Here is a 17,287-nt window from a genome sequence, read left to right as displayed (position 1 = left end):
TCAAGACTTAGACTCAATATCATAAAACATTGAGGAAATTATTCCACTTCAAAGAAACATCAAAACCAGAGCTCCACAATGCACCATGGTCATTAATAATTCATATTTCATATTGTATTATGACAAAAATGAGACTATTCAGCCGATTGAGCCCATACCAGTTCTGACAGCATTCCCAATAATCCCATCCCCTACTACTTTACCCGTAAAGCATTCCCAATCAGATGTTCACCAACTCCATCCTGATTCTCCTAATACTAGGTGCTATTTACAGCGGCCAGTTAACCCACATGTATTTGAAAGTGGGCAGGAACAAGAGCATCCAGATAAAACCCATGCAGGCAGAGGGAGAAATTGCAAACTTCACACATACAGCACCCAAGGTCAGGATTGAACCCGGTTTTCTGGTACTCAAGGCAAAAGCACTTTGCCATCCCGGTGCCACCTAATCCGGAAATAACAGAGGCATACAGACTAGAAATATGCTCTTCAGCCCAGCATCTATTGCACTCATCTGTACTAGTCCAATTTACACACAGAAGTCTTCCATGCCTATGTGATCGTCTAGATCCCCTAGGGGCTCCCAAGCTTTTTTATGTCATGGACCAATACCATTAGACAAGGGGTCTGTTGACCCCAGGCTGGGGGACTCTAGAAGCTTCTTAATGTGAGAGTCTCTGCCTCCACCACCTCCACAGGCAGTCAATTCCAGGTTACAACCACATATGTCCTGAAAAAGTTCTCCCTCATTCCCGCTAAACTGTTAACCTCTCACTTGATACTTATACCCCCTTGTTTTAGACATTGTGGAAAAGAGATTTTTAAAATCTTCCCCATCTGCCTCCTTCGTAACTTTGCATATCTCTATCAATCCAGTCCATCAGGGAAAATAAACACTGCCTCTCCAGTCTCTATTAACAACTAATTTTAGGGAACCCTCTACCCCAGAGAACTGTGTGCGTGTTGTACGTGGATTCACGGAGTACAGGACATAGAACAGTACAGCGCTAGAAATGGCCCTCTGACCCTTGAAGCAAATTAATCTAATGATACACAATTACATTATCTCTTTCTCAACAGTGCTGTGCAAAAGTCTTAGGTACACATATACAGCTAGGGTGCCCAAGACTTTTGCACAGTACTGTAGTTGTCAATGTGGAGCAGAGAGCGAGTTTGTAAATCTGGAGGGTGCAAACAATGTTGGGAAACAATGTTGGGAAAGGTGAGGGTGAAGTGCCATGGGAGGGGTGTGGGATTAGTGGCAGTGAAGTAGCGCCAGGGTCGGGGGGGGGGGGAATCTCGCAGGTGCAGACACGCCCAGCCCTGAGACACCAGGCAAGGTCACTTGATTCCAAACAATTGGTTTATTATTCATTACAGGGTGTTTCCCGTTCTCTTCCCTCTCCCTTCCCCTTTTCCCAACCATAATTTCCCCTCTCTGCCCCCTTCCCAGTCTCAGTCCAGAGGAGAGGTCCATATCAGAATCAGGTTTATCATCACCCACAAATGTCATGAAATTTGATTTTGCGACAGCAGTACAGTGCAACATATAAAATTACTACACTACTGTGCAAGAGTCTTAGGCACCCTTAAATGCCTCTATTCTGTCTGCCTAAAACCACTACCCTGGGCAGTGCATTCCAGGTACCCACCACTCTGTGTACAAACAAACTTGTCCCACAATCTCTATTAAACTTCCCACCCACCTCCCCCCCTTAAATCCATGCCCTCTGGTATTAGACATTTCCGCTCCAGGATAAAGATACCAGCTATCTACTCTATAGCTGTCGTAACTGAATGCCTCTCAAGTATGGATGAGAGGAATAGAACTGATATGTTTAAGGGAAGTCTCAGTTACTTCATGGGTAAGAAGAATGAAAGGATATCTGGGGCCAAGGAAAGGGGCTGGTGGAGGTTCACACGAGGTGTGACTATCAGCACAAACCGGATGACCTTCACCTGTGCTGCAGTCTTTGCACAACTTGGACTGCGTTGCCATCGGCCACGGTCACGTGGCAACCTTGACAGGACAACTGAAGGTTGGCAGCTGGGTGTGTCGGTTAGCCTCAGAGAAAGTAAACCCAACCACCAGCTCAATCTGTAATCAGTGTAGTTATTTCTCGGCAGAACACCAACTTCTTAATAATTAAAACAATATCCAGCCAGACAGAAACCAAAAAAAATCACTAAGATCCTACTAATTCTGATTAACAGCTTACTTATTGGGTTTGACAGCATGAAGCAGTGCATTAAAAGGATGTCTTCCTGGGCAGTCCAGTAGTAATGGTGGTTAGAACATTAACCACCATTATCCCATACTGTCACTCATATCTTCTACTCTGGAGACCTTCCCATTGTCCTCACAGTCCCCCACCCTCACACATCACCCCTCTTCTTCCTGCATAGGATTCGCAGAAAGGACCTGATAAGTCTGCTCATTCAGCTTGTCTGTATCCTAGGAAATGAAATTTCCATCTTTCCTTCACCTTCACATGGTTCATGTCCAAAGTCCCTTTCTTCATTTGACATAACTCATTTCCACCTTAAATCGTCACCTTCACTGTGAAACTCACAGAGTCTCCAATCTTTTGTCTATATTTCCTTCCACTTTGCTTCCTGTGGCAAATCCATTCAACTCCCTCAGTTTTTTCCATCTCCCTATCCTCATCTTCCATAACTGTCTATTCCTTTACACTGCTTTTGACAGTGCCCTGCACTGTGTCTATTCTTTCTCGACTTCTGCGGTCATCCATTCTTCTTTCTTCCAGGGCCAGGATAGGGACCTCCTAGTCCTCAGCCTACATCTCTACCTTCTATGGATAACTTCACCATTGCTGACATCTTCAGCAGAGAGTCACTGCCAGATGTACCTTCCTACCCTCTTTCCTCTCCATATTCCACTGGAACTGTTACCTCTAATGACACTGATCTGTTCTTTCATCTAACCATAAACAACTCTGCTTCCCATGGTACTTCCCATAGTCACTGAGGCTGTCTACAAGAAGGGTCAGAGCCGCCTCTATTTCCTGAGGAGATTGAGGTCCTTTAACATCTGCCAGACGATGCTGAGGATGTTCTACGAGTCTGTGGTGACCAGTGCTATCATGTTTGCTGTTGTGTGCTGGGGAGCAGGCTGAGGGTAGCAGACACCAACAGAATCAACAAACTCATTCGTAAGGCCAGTGATGTTGTGGGGATGGAACTGGACTCTCTGACAGTGGTGTCTGAAAAGAGGATGCTGTCCAAATTGCATGCCATCTTGGACAATGACTCCCATCTACTATTTAATGTACTGGTTGGGCACAGGAGTACATTCAGCCAGAGACTCATTCCACCGAGATGCAACACAGAGCATCATAGGAAGTCATTCCTGCCTGTGGCCATCAAACTTTACAACTCCTCCCTTGGAGGGTCAGACACCCTGAGTCAATAGGCTGGTTCTGGACTTATTTCCTGGCTTAATTTACATATTACTATTTAATTATTTATGGCTTATTACTATTTAATTATCTATGGTGCAACTGTAACGAAAACCAATTTCCCTCGGGATCAATAAAGTATGACTATGACTACTTTCCGAGGTGATCACAGGAGATGCACCACCTCTTCCCTCACTATCATCCAATGCCCCTTTCTTTCCCGGTGAAACAGCTACTAATTTCAATTTGAAATGCTCCTGTTATCATCTCTTCTACACTAGGGATAGATCTGCAGAACACCTCTGTTCAGTCACAACCATGGTACCCAGTTTCCAGCCATCCATCTGTTTAATTCTCTCACTTATCCCCATCTCTGCCTTCCTTTGGCTTCTACACTGCTCCATAAAGGCCCAGTGAGACACGAGGAACAAGACCTTATCTTCCAAATTGGCACATTAGCACCAAGCTAATCCTTTGTATCTGGTGCTCATCCAATGAAGTGGAGCAGATTCCAAGCTGTGACTGGGCCTCAGGAGATAGATCATGAGACTTATCCCCTGCACCAGTAGTTCAATTAGCCTTAAGTAATATGAAATAATGAAAAAATATATAATCCCTTGAAGTAAAATTATCAAGCCAAATTTATCTTCTTGTCAGTGACTTCATTGTAATGAATGGAGACACATTGCCTAGACTGGTCATCCCTGGTGTAGAACTGGGGAGCCAGGTACAAAATACATCCAACCCCTCAACTCACGACTACAAAGCTTTGAATCAAAATTCAGCAGCAAAGTGGTAATCAGGTACACTTGTATTTGACTTCCAGATTGTCTTGACATCACACAGATTCTCTAAGGAAGAGAAGGTGAGTCAAGTACAGTTCTACCCCATGATCGTATGATCTGAATGTTCCTCAAGTTAATGTCATCAACATGGAGTTGAACAGAGAGGATAACTTCACTTGCCCCATCACTTTCAACGACTCTTCATCTCACGTTCTCAATATTTATTGCTTATTTATTTATGTATTTTTCTTTTGAATTTGCACTACTTGTTGTCTTTTGCACATTGGTTGTTTGTCCGTCCTGTTGGGTACAGTCTTTCATTATGTTTCTTGAATTTATTGTGCATGCCCACAAGGAAATTAATCTTGGGCTTTGATATGGTGACATAAATATATTTAATAATAAATTTACTTTGAACTTTGAGGAAAGGTAGCAGAGGGGTTTAGAAATTTGGTAGCTCAGGGCCTTGTTGGTCAGAGGTCCAGCCACCATTGGTAAAGTGTTTAAAATTAGAGTGGTGATTTTAGCAGATTGTGTGCTGGAGGAGGTTCTGGTGACTGGGAGCAATGTGGCCATGAGGAATTGAAAAGAATGAATTTCACATCTTTTATCAATTTGTACTGCATTGGACTCAATGTCAAAGCAACATGATACAGTTGGTGCTGATTTAAACAGACCCTGCTTTACATCAGTGTAAACTGTGTTAATATCATTGATTTATGAGACTGTGGCTTTGATGTCCTAAACACTAGACAGACAAGTCTGATATTTCTCTTAAAAATGTTAACGGCTTGTCCACACAAATTACGGCTGTCTTTTTGCCTGATGGGTGCCTTGTGCGCTGCCTGTTTTCTCTCTCCCACCCTGAATGAATATTAGAATCATAAAAGACCATTCAATCTACTGTTAAGAGAAATCCCACCATCAACTTTTTTGTTCACAAACCTGTAGGTTACATAACCACAAGAGCTCATCAGAGATACCTTATAAGGTGATGAGGGTTTCTAGCTCTCACACCTCCTCTCTCTTGAAGTCCTTTTCCTGCTCCTTTGAACCATTGCACACTATTACTGACCTCGCTGTTAAGTTAAATGCACATTCACCCATCAATGTGCTGGCATCAGGTGTTTAATACCAATCTACTTGATTGATAAGAGTGCAAATAGTGATGTAGCTCACTGTGGTTTCTTTAATCCAAGAACACATCCCAAGGGAACTTTTTGCTTGTATACCATATGTTAGGGTTTCTAGCAATGGAGTCCATATACCATAGAGTTATAAAGTAGTACAGCAAAGAAACAGGCCCTTCAGTCCATGCCAACCTTCTTTCCCTATCTACACTAATCCCATTTGCCCACATCGGTTCCATATCCTTCTATGCTTTTTCCTATAAGCGTCGGTCTAAATCTCTTAAATGTAATAATGTACCTGTTTCCACCATTTCCCCTGACACCAAATTCAACATCTTAACCACTCTCAGTATAAAAAAAATTACCTTTCAGATCACCTTTAAAACTCCTTCCTCTCACTTTAAAGCTATGGCCGCTTGATTTTGACATCCCTGCCATGGAAAAAAAAGTTTGACCGACCATGCTATCTGTGCCTCTCGTAACCTTAGATACTTCCATCAGGTCACTCCTCACCTCCTACACTCAATGAAAAACAAGTCCAGCTGTTCAGTCTTTCCAAACAAGTAACATTCTCCAGTCCAGGCAACATCCTGGTGAATCCCCTCTGCACTCTCTCCATGAGGGTTGAAGAAAAACACCCTCATTTTTCATTTCACTCTTGCAACTAACATCTGAGTCAGAATGGATGGGAGGATGGATGCATGAAAAAAATTGCACAAATTTGCTTAATATTTTGAACATATTATATTTTAGAAAATAATTTTGAAGGAGTAGGGTAGTTGGAGGAGCAGTGGGGAAGTCTATTTAAGCTCTCCCTTTACAAAGTAGTCTTAGGTCACAGGACAACATCCATGATTGCAGTCAGAAGGTAGGAGACATTAAGTTCTGCTTCAGCAATCAGTTACTCCTGTTGCATATACTTAGCAGCTGAAGGTCATGGGACGTCTTTCTAAAGGGGAAATTATCAGTGGAGCTTCATATCTAGCTCGGGAATAAACACAAACTGGACAAAAATACTGGAAGCAGCACACAAAGGAGCTGGAGGAACTCAGCAGGTCAGGCAGCATCTACAGAGGGTCAACGTTTTGGCTCAAGATTTTTCAATCAGGACTGGAAATAAAGAGGGTGATGGCCAGTATAAAAAATGTTGGGGCAAGAGCTAGAGGCTGACAGGTAGAGCCAAGTGAGGGAGGAGATAGGCAGGTAAGGGAAAGAAAAGATTGGGAATGAACCTAAGAATCAGCTAACATACTTATAATGACCCAGAAGGAGGTCATTTCACCCATCCAAAGATCAATCCTATCAATCCACTTGTCTTATTCCCAGTACATCTGCAACAAATTCTCTCTCAAATGCTCAGTTACTTTCCTTTCTACTAACTAGACTGAAGGACAACCTGCAGTACTAATCATCCTCACTAAATCCCAGAGTACCTAAACCACAGCTTGAACGTGATAAGGAATGGCTCAGGGTGTTTCACAGGAGTGCATCAAATTCCAATGCAGTGCCATACATCTTAGGGTTGAGAAACAGGAGTTTAATTAATGAGGTAGGTTTTAGGGAACATCTTTAGAAAAAGAACAGCGTGCTTCCACAAGATGTTTTGCAGAACTTCAGGGAGTATCAAGGTGCTTTATTTTGTGACGGAGGCCAGTGAGATACTTATGAACTGTAAGCTCAGTTGTCATGTAGCAGTAAACATGAGCACAGCAAGATCCCCTGAAGTGCATTGTGATCTGATTCAGTTACTTCCTACTTCAGATAGTTAAAGGAGCAAACATTGGGCGGGACTTGGGAAATAAGTACTCTACTCCATGAAACTGTGCCATAGAACATTCAGTGACTGCCTAATATAGCAGATTATGCTCTAGTTTACCTCCCAAAAGATAGCAAGTTTAAGGGGAAGATGAGGGCAAACTTCTTCACTCAGGGAGTTGAAAGAATGTAGAACAAGCTGCCAGCCCAAGTGATGCATGCAAGCTTGATTCCACCACTTAAGAGAAGTTTGGATAGGTACATGGATGTTAGGAGTATGGAGTGCTATGGTCCCAGTGCAGGTTGATGGGAGTAGGCAATTTAAATGGTTCGGCACAGACTAGATGGGCCGAAGGGCCTGCTTCTGTGCTGTACTTTTTTTTATGGCCATATGACTCTCTAAAAGACAGCACTGTTGACTATGCCACATGTCTTTAGCACAGCACTGGAGGGTCAGCCTTCATCTTTTCACTGTGTGTAAATTGACATGTTCTTTCTCCACTACAACTGTAACTACAGTCTAAATGTGCTTCAACAGCTATGAACTGGTTTGGGATTTTGCAAAATCATGTAAATATAAATCTTTCCTTGCAGTTTCTACGGCTCATGCCAAAAAAAGATACTATCAGAAATACTGGATTTAAAAAGTTCTCCTAAGTAGTGCAGTGACAAACTATTTATACTCTGTAGGTGAGTTTCTATGCTGTTTAATGACCACGTTTATAGGGTGATTACATGGCATTTCTAACATCATTCCTAATGATTTTCAGATCCTGAAGCCCACTCCATTCAGCTCTGGTTAAGGGTATTCATGGCAATTGGTCACATGCTTTCCCCAAATACACCATTCAGCTAAGTAGCCCTTTCTGCTGACAATTTGATATTTGGAGACATAGACTTACAGAGCAAGGAAACCTCCCTTTAACCCAACTCATCCATGTCAACCAAGATGTCTTTCTGAGCTAGTCTGACTTTCCTGTGTTTCCTGTTTAGAGGCCTATCCCTCTAAACCTTTCCTATCCATGTACCTGTCCAAAAGTCTTTCAGATGCTGCAATCAATTGTACCCACCCATATCTCTTCCCCAGTAGCTCATTCCAGATACCCACCACTCTCTGTGTGAAAGCTTGCTCCTCTTGTCAATTTTAACTCTCTCTTCTCTTACCTTAAACCTATATCCTCTAGATTTAGACTCCTGGGAAAAAAAATAAATTGTGACACCCCTTATGACTTTATATACCTCTACAATGTCACACTTCAGTCTCCTACACCTCAAGGGGGAAAAGATCCCAGTTTTTCCTGTCTCTCTTTTTCTTCAAGCTTTCCAGTCCCACGTGAAGCTTTTCTGCACCCTTCCCAATTTAATGACATCCTTCCTTTAGCTGAGGAATTAGAAATGAGCACAATACTCCCAGTATGATCTCACCAATTACTTGTACTTTTGCAACGTCTGAAAATAAATGCTTTTGTTCTTATACTTCCTTGTATCTGAAGATTAATTCTTCATTTCTGAATGCTAGAAGTTGAGGAAGCTCCACAAGGAAGGTGGTAACATTAACTCCTCATCAAGAAACCCCCTCCCTTCTTCCACTCTTCCCTGCCCCAGGAAGGTCTCTTCACATATTGACAGAGTCAAAAGGATTATAACAAGTCAACCTGGGCTTCAGCTACTCCCTCTGCAACTGGATCCTTGATTTCCTCATCAGTCAATGCATACCAGAAATAACATCTCCTCGCTGACAATCAACACAGTTACACCTCGAGAATGCATTCTTAGCCCACCGCTCCCTCTATTCTCTCTACACTCCTGACTGTGCGGCTATGCATAGCTCCAACACCCTCTGTAAAGGAACTGATGACATCACTGTTGTTGGCAGAGTATCAGGTGGCGATGAGGAAGCATACATGAGGGAGATAGGTTGGCTGTTGAGTGGTGTCACAACGACCAACTTGCACTCAACATCAGTATGACCAAAGATTGGTTGTGGATTTGAAGAGGGGCAAGTTGGGAGAACATGAACACACACACACACACACACACACACGCCCTCAAGTTCCTGGAATTCAAAATCTCAGAGGCTCTATCCTGGGTCAAACACATTAATGCAATCATGAAGAAGGCATGCCAGAGGCTATACTTCATTGGGAGTTTGAGCAGATTTGGTATGTTGCCACAGACTCTAGCAAATTTCCACAAATGTACTGTGGACAGCATTCAGACTGGTGTATCACCACCTGGAGGCTCCAGAAGGTTGCAGAGGGCTGTAGAGTTAGCCAGATCCATCAAGGACACTAGCCTCCCCACCATCAATGACATCTTCAAAACATGTTGCCTCAAGAATGTGATATCCATCATTAAGGACCCTCACCATTCAGGACATGCCCTCTTCTCATTACTACAATCAGAGAGGAGGTACAGGAGTGGGAGGGCACACCCTCAACATTTTAAAAACAGCTTCTTCCCCTCCGCCATCAGATTTCTGATCACTATTCTGCTCTCTTATTGTACTATTTATTTACTTTTTATATTTGTATTGTAACATTTTTTTGTGTATTGCACTGCACTGCTATTGCAAAACAACAAATTTCATGACATACATCAGTGATAATAAACCTGATTTTAAAAAAAAAAAGCACACACAACAGTTCGGCTTGCACCTGCAATAGCAGCAAGTGTAGGATTTAGGGGTTTGGTCATTCAACCGAACTTTATTGTCGAACTCTGTAGCCCTTAAATAGCAGATCCACTAAACCATGCATTCTGTTGCATGCTAGCTCTGGCATCATATTTCCAATAAATAGATGACAATGGCATAAAATTTTATTCCTCTCATACTTTATGTGGCAAAAAATCAATCCAGTTTTAATTGCAGCCCCAAACTAAGGTCTTTCTCGTCTAAAGATTAACACTAACATTTTACCACCCACTGACAAGAAGAGTAGCTGAGATTGTCCCACTGATGATTTATTTGATTTGGCTTAGCTCGTAGCAATGTTTTGGGAAACAGTTCTAGTTTTAAGTGTGACTTCTTGGTGGAGCATTAAGGTTTGTGTTTCTGAAAGCTTGGTTTTTATTAATAGCCTGTAGTTGGCTACAAGAACTCAACTCAGAGGTAATAGCCATCAGACTGATATCTCTCAATGTTGGCTTTAGTGTTGCTGTTTTACCTATGGTAAATTCCAAATGTAGTGACAATTCTAATGTTAGCAATGAACGTACAGTGCAGAAACAGGCCATTTAGCCCATCCAACCTTTACCTATTCTCCACACCACCTTTCCTTCACCATTCAGCCTTTCAACTCGCTTATTTTTCTGGCTTGCAGGGCAAGTATTTATTGTCCATCACTGACTACCCGGCGGTGGTGAGCAGCCCTCTCGATCCCACCTAGTCTTTTTCCCAGGGCTGGGAAATCTAGAACTAGATGGCATAGGTTTAACGTGTGAGGGCAAATCCTGAATGAGAACCTGAGGGAACAATTTTTTCACAAAGGATAGTGGGTGTATGGAACAAGCTGCTGGAGGAGTGGTTGAGGCAGAGACATTGACAATATTTAAAGGACATTTGGATAGGAAAAGTTTAGAGTGATGTGAGACAAACTTAGATGGGAATCTTGGTTAGCTTAATGAGTTGGACCAAAGGGCCTGTTTTCATGCAGTATGATTCTATGACGACTGCTGTCCTTCTGCAGAAGGTAGGCTCCCACAGTCTTGTTAGGAAGGATTTTTGGGATTTAGACCCAATGACAGTGTAAGAACTACCCAAATAATTCCAAGTCAGAGTGACAAGCCATGTGGAGGGGAATCTGACAATGGTGTTGTTCCCTTACGTCTGAAATTCTTATCCTTACCAGTGACAGAGTCAACCGCTTTGGGAGAAGCTATTAGATTAACCAGGATAGATACCTGTGGTGCATTTTGTAAGTTGAAGACACTGCAGCCAGGGTGATGGTTAGGTTGCCGATCAAGGAAGATACTTTGTCTTGGATGGTGCTGACCTTCTCAGCTGTTGCTGAATATCAACTCATCCACAACATTCCTGACGTGCCTTGTAGATGGTAGAGACTATCTGTGCTCTCAGGCAGTGACTCATTCTCAGGACACACAGAGTCACACCTGATCTTGTAGCCACAATTCTACGGCTTGTTCGAATTGGGTTTCTGGTCAGGGTGACCCCGAGGGTCTTGATGGTAGGACTCTAGGTAATGGTGATATTGAAGATTGAGTGTAGCTGGTTAAACTCTCTTTCACTGGAAATGTTCTTGCCTGGAACTGTTGAGGCATGAATGTTACCTGCCACATATCAGCCCATGCTTCACCGTGATCTACTGTAGTTCTTGCCACCTGCATTAGTGGGGCTTCATTAGTGGAGGATTTGAAACAAGAATTTAATACAGTGCAATTGTCAGTTAACATCACTCCTTCTGGCAATATTATGGATGGTCATTGATAAGCTGGTGAGGATAGTTCAGACTAGGACAAAGCCCTGAGGTACTCCCACACTGATGTCCTGGAGCTTGGGATATGGACCTCCAAGACCAATAGGTGATGGTCTTGCCTCACCTCACCCATCAAAATCCACATTGTACTTAGAAATTTTGCCTCTGAGAATTAGGTTACCTGATGGCACCCTCAGGCCATTCCATCACTGTAAACTACAGTGCAGCATTTCACCAAGAGTAATCCCTTGGGACCATAATAGACCTAGAATCTGTATATTTGCTACTTATAAACGTTTGTAATTAAAAGTTGCAACCAGACTTTTGTTGCTTGATAAAAATCTGGATAATAGCATTTATACATTTTTCCACACTTTTCTGACAAAGTATTTGGTCTGCCTCAATACTTTAACAGTCAAAAACCCACAAGGACTTGAAGGTGCCAATCAATAGACTCCAGAGGGTAGTAGATGCTATTTGCATGGTGTGAGTATGTTAAAACTCCCTCTGTGTCTGCAATAATCTTCATTAAATCTTAAGTAAACAAAATGCATTCTCTTTTATTTTAAATCTCCTCAGACATGCTGAAGGAAAAGAACAAGCGAAAGGTTGTCACCATATTTACACAGCTTTATTCCATGCTTGAGATAGACTGTCATCATTTAGAAATGATCAGGCTCTTCTCAGACAAGGAATAAATTGGACATCACAGTGTTTGTCATGGCATATCTTTGCTTTAATAATTCTAATTCAGATATAGTTAGCTCTCAAATGAAAATGTTGTATTGACTTCTCAGGTTTCTCAGGCATTTTTTTTATTCATTTACAGAGCGTGGCCACCTCAGATGAGCCCGTTTTAATTGGGTGATTGTTTAACACATTACCTAGTCCTATTCCCCGAGCTTCCTGCTGCAGCCCACTTTAATTCCCAATTTCAATCCTATTCCAATTTGTCCCTCTGTGACCTTCTCCACCACTAAGGTGAGACCCAACGTAAGCTAGAGGAACAATATCTTATCTTCTGCAACAAACAACCTGCTGGAGGAGCTCAATGGGGCAGGCGGCCCTTATGGAGGGAAGTGGGCAGTCAACATTTCAGGTTCAGATCCTTCATCAGGATTGAATGGCAAGTCCAGGTGAAGGGTCTCAAATCAAAATGTTGACTGTCCATTCTCTCCATAGTTGCTACCTAACCCATTGAGTTTTGCCAGCATCTAAAGTAACACACACACAATGTTGGAGCAACTCAGGTGGTCAGTTCCATGGAGATGAATAACTAGTCAATGTTTGGGGCCAGGATTCTTCATCGGAACTGGAAAGGAAGGGGGAGGAATCCAGAATAAGAACGTGGGGGAAGACGAAGGAATGTTGCTCAAGATGACACCAGCGACCGACGCAACTAACAGTGATGTGCGCAGGAAGTTCTCAAGACTACTTTTTCTTCTCCTTCTTCTTTTAAATGTATTTCTATGACTAATCTGTATGCAATTGGAGCCTGTACATTACATTTTGACAATGTGTTTTGGGTTGACTGAGCGATCTGCCATTTTTGCTGTCTCCGAGGGAATTCAGTGTGATTGAGAGCGCAAATCCATGATTGGCTCCATTACTTGCCGATCTCACTGATTAAAAGGTGGCGCAAGATTAAAATCAATGAGAACAAGAGTGGAAGATGAGCGAGTGTTCAGCGCCATCTGCCTGCGTTTCACCAGTCTCTCTCGCTCTCTGTCTCGCTCACTGCTGCTACAGGAAGGTGCAGGAGCCTTTGGTCTTGGGCAAAGTTTGAACAGCGTGGTTTGTGGATTGGCCTTGTTTTTAGAGGACTCTGTAGTTCATGTTATATGCATTTCTGGTTACTCATTTTTTATTTGTTATTTTGCACTATTTTGATCCGGGCACTTTGACACGGATTGGCTCTGCAGCCTTAAGTCAACAAATGACACAGTGCTAAATCAAACTGAACACAACTAGACTGAACATTCCTAGACTGTTTCAAGGGCTCTGCGGTTTGATGTTTAATATTCCATGTGTTATTCACTCGTTTTTTTGCCGTTTGCATGATTTGTTCTTTTTTTTGCATGTTGGGTGGTTGATGCACTCGCTGAATGGGTTCCACGGTGTTTCTCTGTTTCATGGCTGCCTACAGAAAGACAAATCTCAGGGTTGTACACTGCATACATACTTCGATAATAAATGTATTTTGAACTTTGAACAAGCTGGCAGGTGATAGGAGAAACCTGGTAAGGGGGAAGGTGAGTTTGTGGGAACTGTGGATGAAGTGCAAAGCTGGAGGGTGATGGGTGAAAAAAGTAAAGGGCTGTAGAAGGAATCGGATTAGAGAGGAGAGTGGACCATGGGAGAAAGGGAAGGAGGAGGGGAACCAGAGGGAGGTGATAGGCAGGTGAGGAGAAGGGTAACAGGGGAGTCAGGCAGGAACGGAAAAAGAGAGAAAGGAGAAGGGGAAAATTACCATAAGTTAGAAAAATCAATTCATGCAGTGAGGTTGGAGGCTACCCAGACAGAATATGAGGTGTAGCTGCTTCAACCTTAAGACTGTCCTCATCGTAGCAGTACAGGAGGACATGGTGGAATGGGAATGAGAAGTGGAATTTAAACGGGTGGCAACCAGGAAATCCTGCCTCTTTCAGACAGAGTGAAAGTGCTGACGTGACCAAGATCTACCAGCATTTTATTGTTTCTACAGATTCCCTCTGGACCCTTGTGTAAACTTTTTATCTTCTATCTGGGCAACCTTATGAAATGAATACTGAATTCAGGTAACTGTCTGCTCATTGCTTCCCATTACCATGCTGGCGTCCCTTTCAAAACCTGTCTCTGTAAAATGCCTCCCTAACAATCAGTACTCCTGCTCCTTGTCACCTGATCTGTCTTAACCGACAAACACGATGGTGGAGGAACTCAGTTGGTCAGGTCAAGAGAAATGGGCAGTCAATAGATACCATCTGTACTGCTGAAGGATCTCGGCCTGAAATGTCGTTTGTCCATTTCTTTCCAATGATGCCGTCTGACTGAGTTGCTCCAGCATCTTGGCTATTGCTCTGGATTCCAATATCTGCAGCCTCTTGTGTCTTAACTAAACTCCATATGGTCACTTTTCTTACCCCCTTACACCTTCCACCTCCACCCCCACCCCAGCTCTGCTTTGTAAATTGTAAAACCTCTACTCTCCCCAAGTCCTGAAAGAAGGTTCCTGACCTGAAACATCAGCTTTCACAGATGCTGATTGACTGATTGACTGGCTAAGTTCTCCCTGCATTCAGTTTCTCTTTCAGCTTTTATTGCCAATTTGCAGTCCCTCTGGTGGGTAGGAAGTTCCAGGACTTTGACCCAGTGGTGACAAAGGAGCACAGATACTGTAGATTACCAAGTCAGGATGGTTTATAACTGATAAGGGAATCTGAAGTTGGTGGTCTTCCCGTGCACTCTTCCCCTTGTTGTTTTAAGTGGAATGGGTAGCAAGTTTGGCTGTTGCTGTACTTTGTTCATTTACCAAACAGCTGCATTGTAAAACAATTTTGCATTATTTTGTTTAGAGATTTCTTTTACCCCTGCAATGCTTCTTCAGCTCACAAAGACAAACCTTGCTCTCTAGCCATGCATGCTGTGGCTCAGCTGCACTGCATTCCAAGCACCTCAATGCAGTAAAATGGCAGGGTTCCACCCGATTTGCAGACCTTAATATGAAAATCTAATTTTTAATCCAGAGAGAATCTCTGAGGCCACAGCATTCCATATGCCAATCCATTATACAGTACAATTTAGGAAACCATAGCCGCGATTGCACATCACCCTTTGAAATGAGCTTTCCTTTCTGTATATTTCCTGGGATAACAAATGCGATGAAAGCTCACTTTTCATATCAATTTAAAATTACGCTGTTGTTCTGTCCCAAAACAACTAAGGCCCTACCTATGTTTCTCTTTGCAGCCCTCTACAATTACCAGAATGCATGCGTATCATTCACCTCAGCCTGCCTTCTCTCTGGCTGGAAATAAATTAGCATCTAGAGGGAAAACAAATAAAAATGTAAGCATCTCCCTCCTCTCATTTAAACCTGAGGTTCTTTGGTACAGACCAGAGGGATCCCAACATGTATAAGACATTCCTGCTGGCTTTTGTACAGGGTAACCAAATATATTGAGATAGTGTGCTCTCAGTACTCTGGTTCCTGCATATTCCCCTTAGCATTTAAATCCTGTTGCTGTTTTCTTCAACACTCCATCCGAGTTGGACAAACACGAGGCGACAGCACAATAAACGTGCCAGCTCTGGCTACGCCAGGCATCATTTATGATTTTTATTGCAAGGAGTCTGTGTTGCAATCATCTGTATTATCAACGTATAAAAGAAATTATATGCATTTTCGACGTCTGAAACGAGCCTTCACACAATGGCGACAGCTCTTCATTATCAACAAGAATGGAGAAGGGCAATCAAGGAGTCAAACTCATTAGGATATCTGCTACTCCACTTTGCAGTTTCTATATCCAAACACCGTAATGCCCACTGTCAGCAATTAACTGGCAATCAGTGCCTGCGCCTCTCAGGATGTGATCCTGGGCTAGCAGACAAAGTGAGATGGGACAACAGACCAGAATGTCGGCTTTAGCATTGAGTGCTTGTAATACTACCTCAGCTTCAGTGCCCCTCCTTCTCACTTCAAGGAGCTAAAGTTGTGAGGTTTGATTTTCAGAGAGTTGACCAGGTGTGATCAGTCAACTTCAAGTGAGTCAGCTACTTAACCTTGACCACCGGTAGAACCCATGGTGACTGAGGGAGATGACGGTCACACCAAATGAGTTGGCCTGTACCATTTACTTTTCAAGTGACATTCATTGGAGAACCATGATGGACATTGTAATCAGACACAAAGGAACATGTAGTTCCATATCATAGAACATGGAACATACATCACAGGAACAGGTTCTTTACCCATGATGTCAAATTAAACTGAATCTCTTCTGCCTGCGTGTGATTCATATCCCACTATCCCTGCATGCTCATGTGTCTATCTAAAGACTCTTAAACTCCCTTGTCGTATCTGTTTCCACCACCATCTCCGGCAGCCCATTACAGGCAACTACCACTCTCTGGGTAAAATAAATTTGCCCAGTACAGCTCCCTTAAACTTCCTCCCTCTCACTTTAAATGCATGCCCTCATGTGGTTGTCATTTCTACCCTGGGAAAAAGACTGCCTACCCTATCAGTGCCTCTCATGATTTTATTGAACTCTATCAGGTCTCCTCCCCACCTCCAATGCTCCAGAGAAAACAACCCAACTTTGTCCAACCTCTCCTTATAGATCATATTGTGTAACCAAGGCAGCACCCTGGTAAATCTCCTTACCCTTACCAAACCTTTCACATATTTCCTGTAATGGGGCAATTAAAACTGCATGCAATAGTCCAAGTGCAGCCTAACCAAAGTTTTATATAACTGCAAATTCCATTCAGGGTTAGTAATCCAGAGTCTTAGTTGAATGATATGGAGATGAATTCAAATCTTTTTGCCAATTGTTAATTAAATAAATTTGGAATAAGGCAGTGTGTATTAAAAAAGACATGTAATTACTGGTAAGTTGTGAAAACTCATTTGGTTCATTTATGACCTTGAGGAAATCTTTGATCCAGCCTGCTCAATACGAACTCCAGACTCGCAGCTACCCTCTGAAATGACCATTCAATTCAATGGCAATTAAGGATGGACAATAAATGACTATAATATCTAATAAATGAATAAC

General features: G+C 42.6%; 1 protein-coding gene across 2 annotated transcripts in view; it reads right to left on the bottom strand.

The window, feature by feature from the left end:
* Window positions 1–17,287, bottom strand: part of tshz1 (teashirt zinc finger homeobox 1) — a 251,981-nt gene that overhangs the window by 126,928 nt on the left and 107,766 nt on the right. The window lies entirely within an intron of this gene.

Source organism: Mobula birostris, chromosome 1, assembly GCF_030028105.1.
Source record: "Mobula birostris isolate sMobBir1 chromosome 1, sMobBir1.hap1, whole genome shotgun sequence".
In the NCBI taxonomy this organism is placed as follows: Eukaryota; Metazoa; Chordata; class Chondrichthyes; order Myliobatiformes; family Myliobatidae; genus Mobula; species Mobula birostris.
This window is presented reverse-complemented; position numbering and strand designations above follow the sequence as displayed.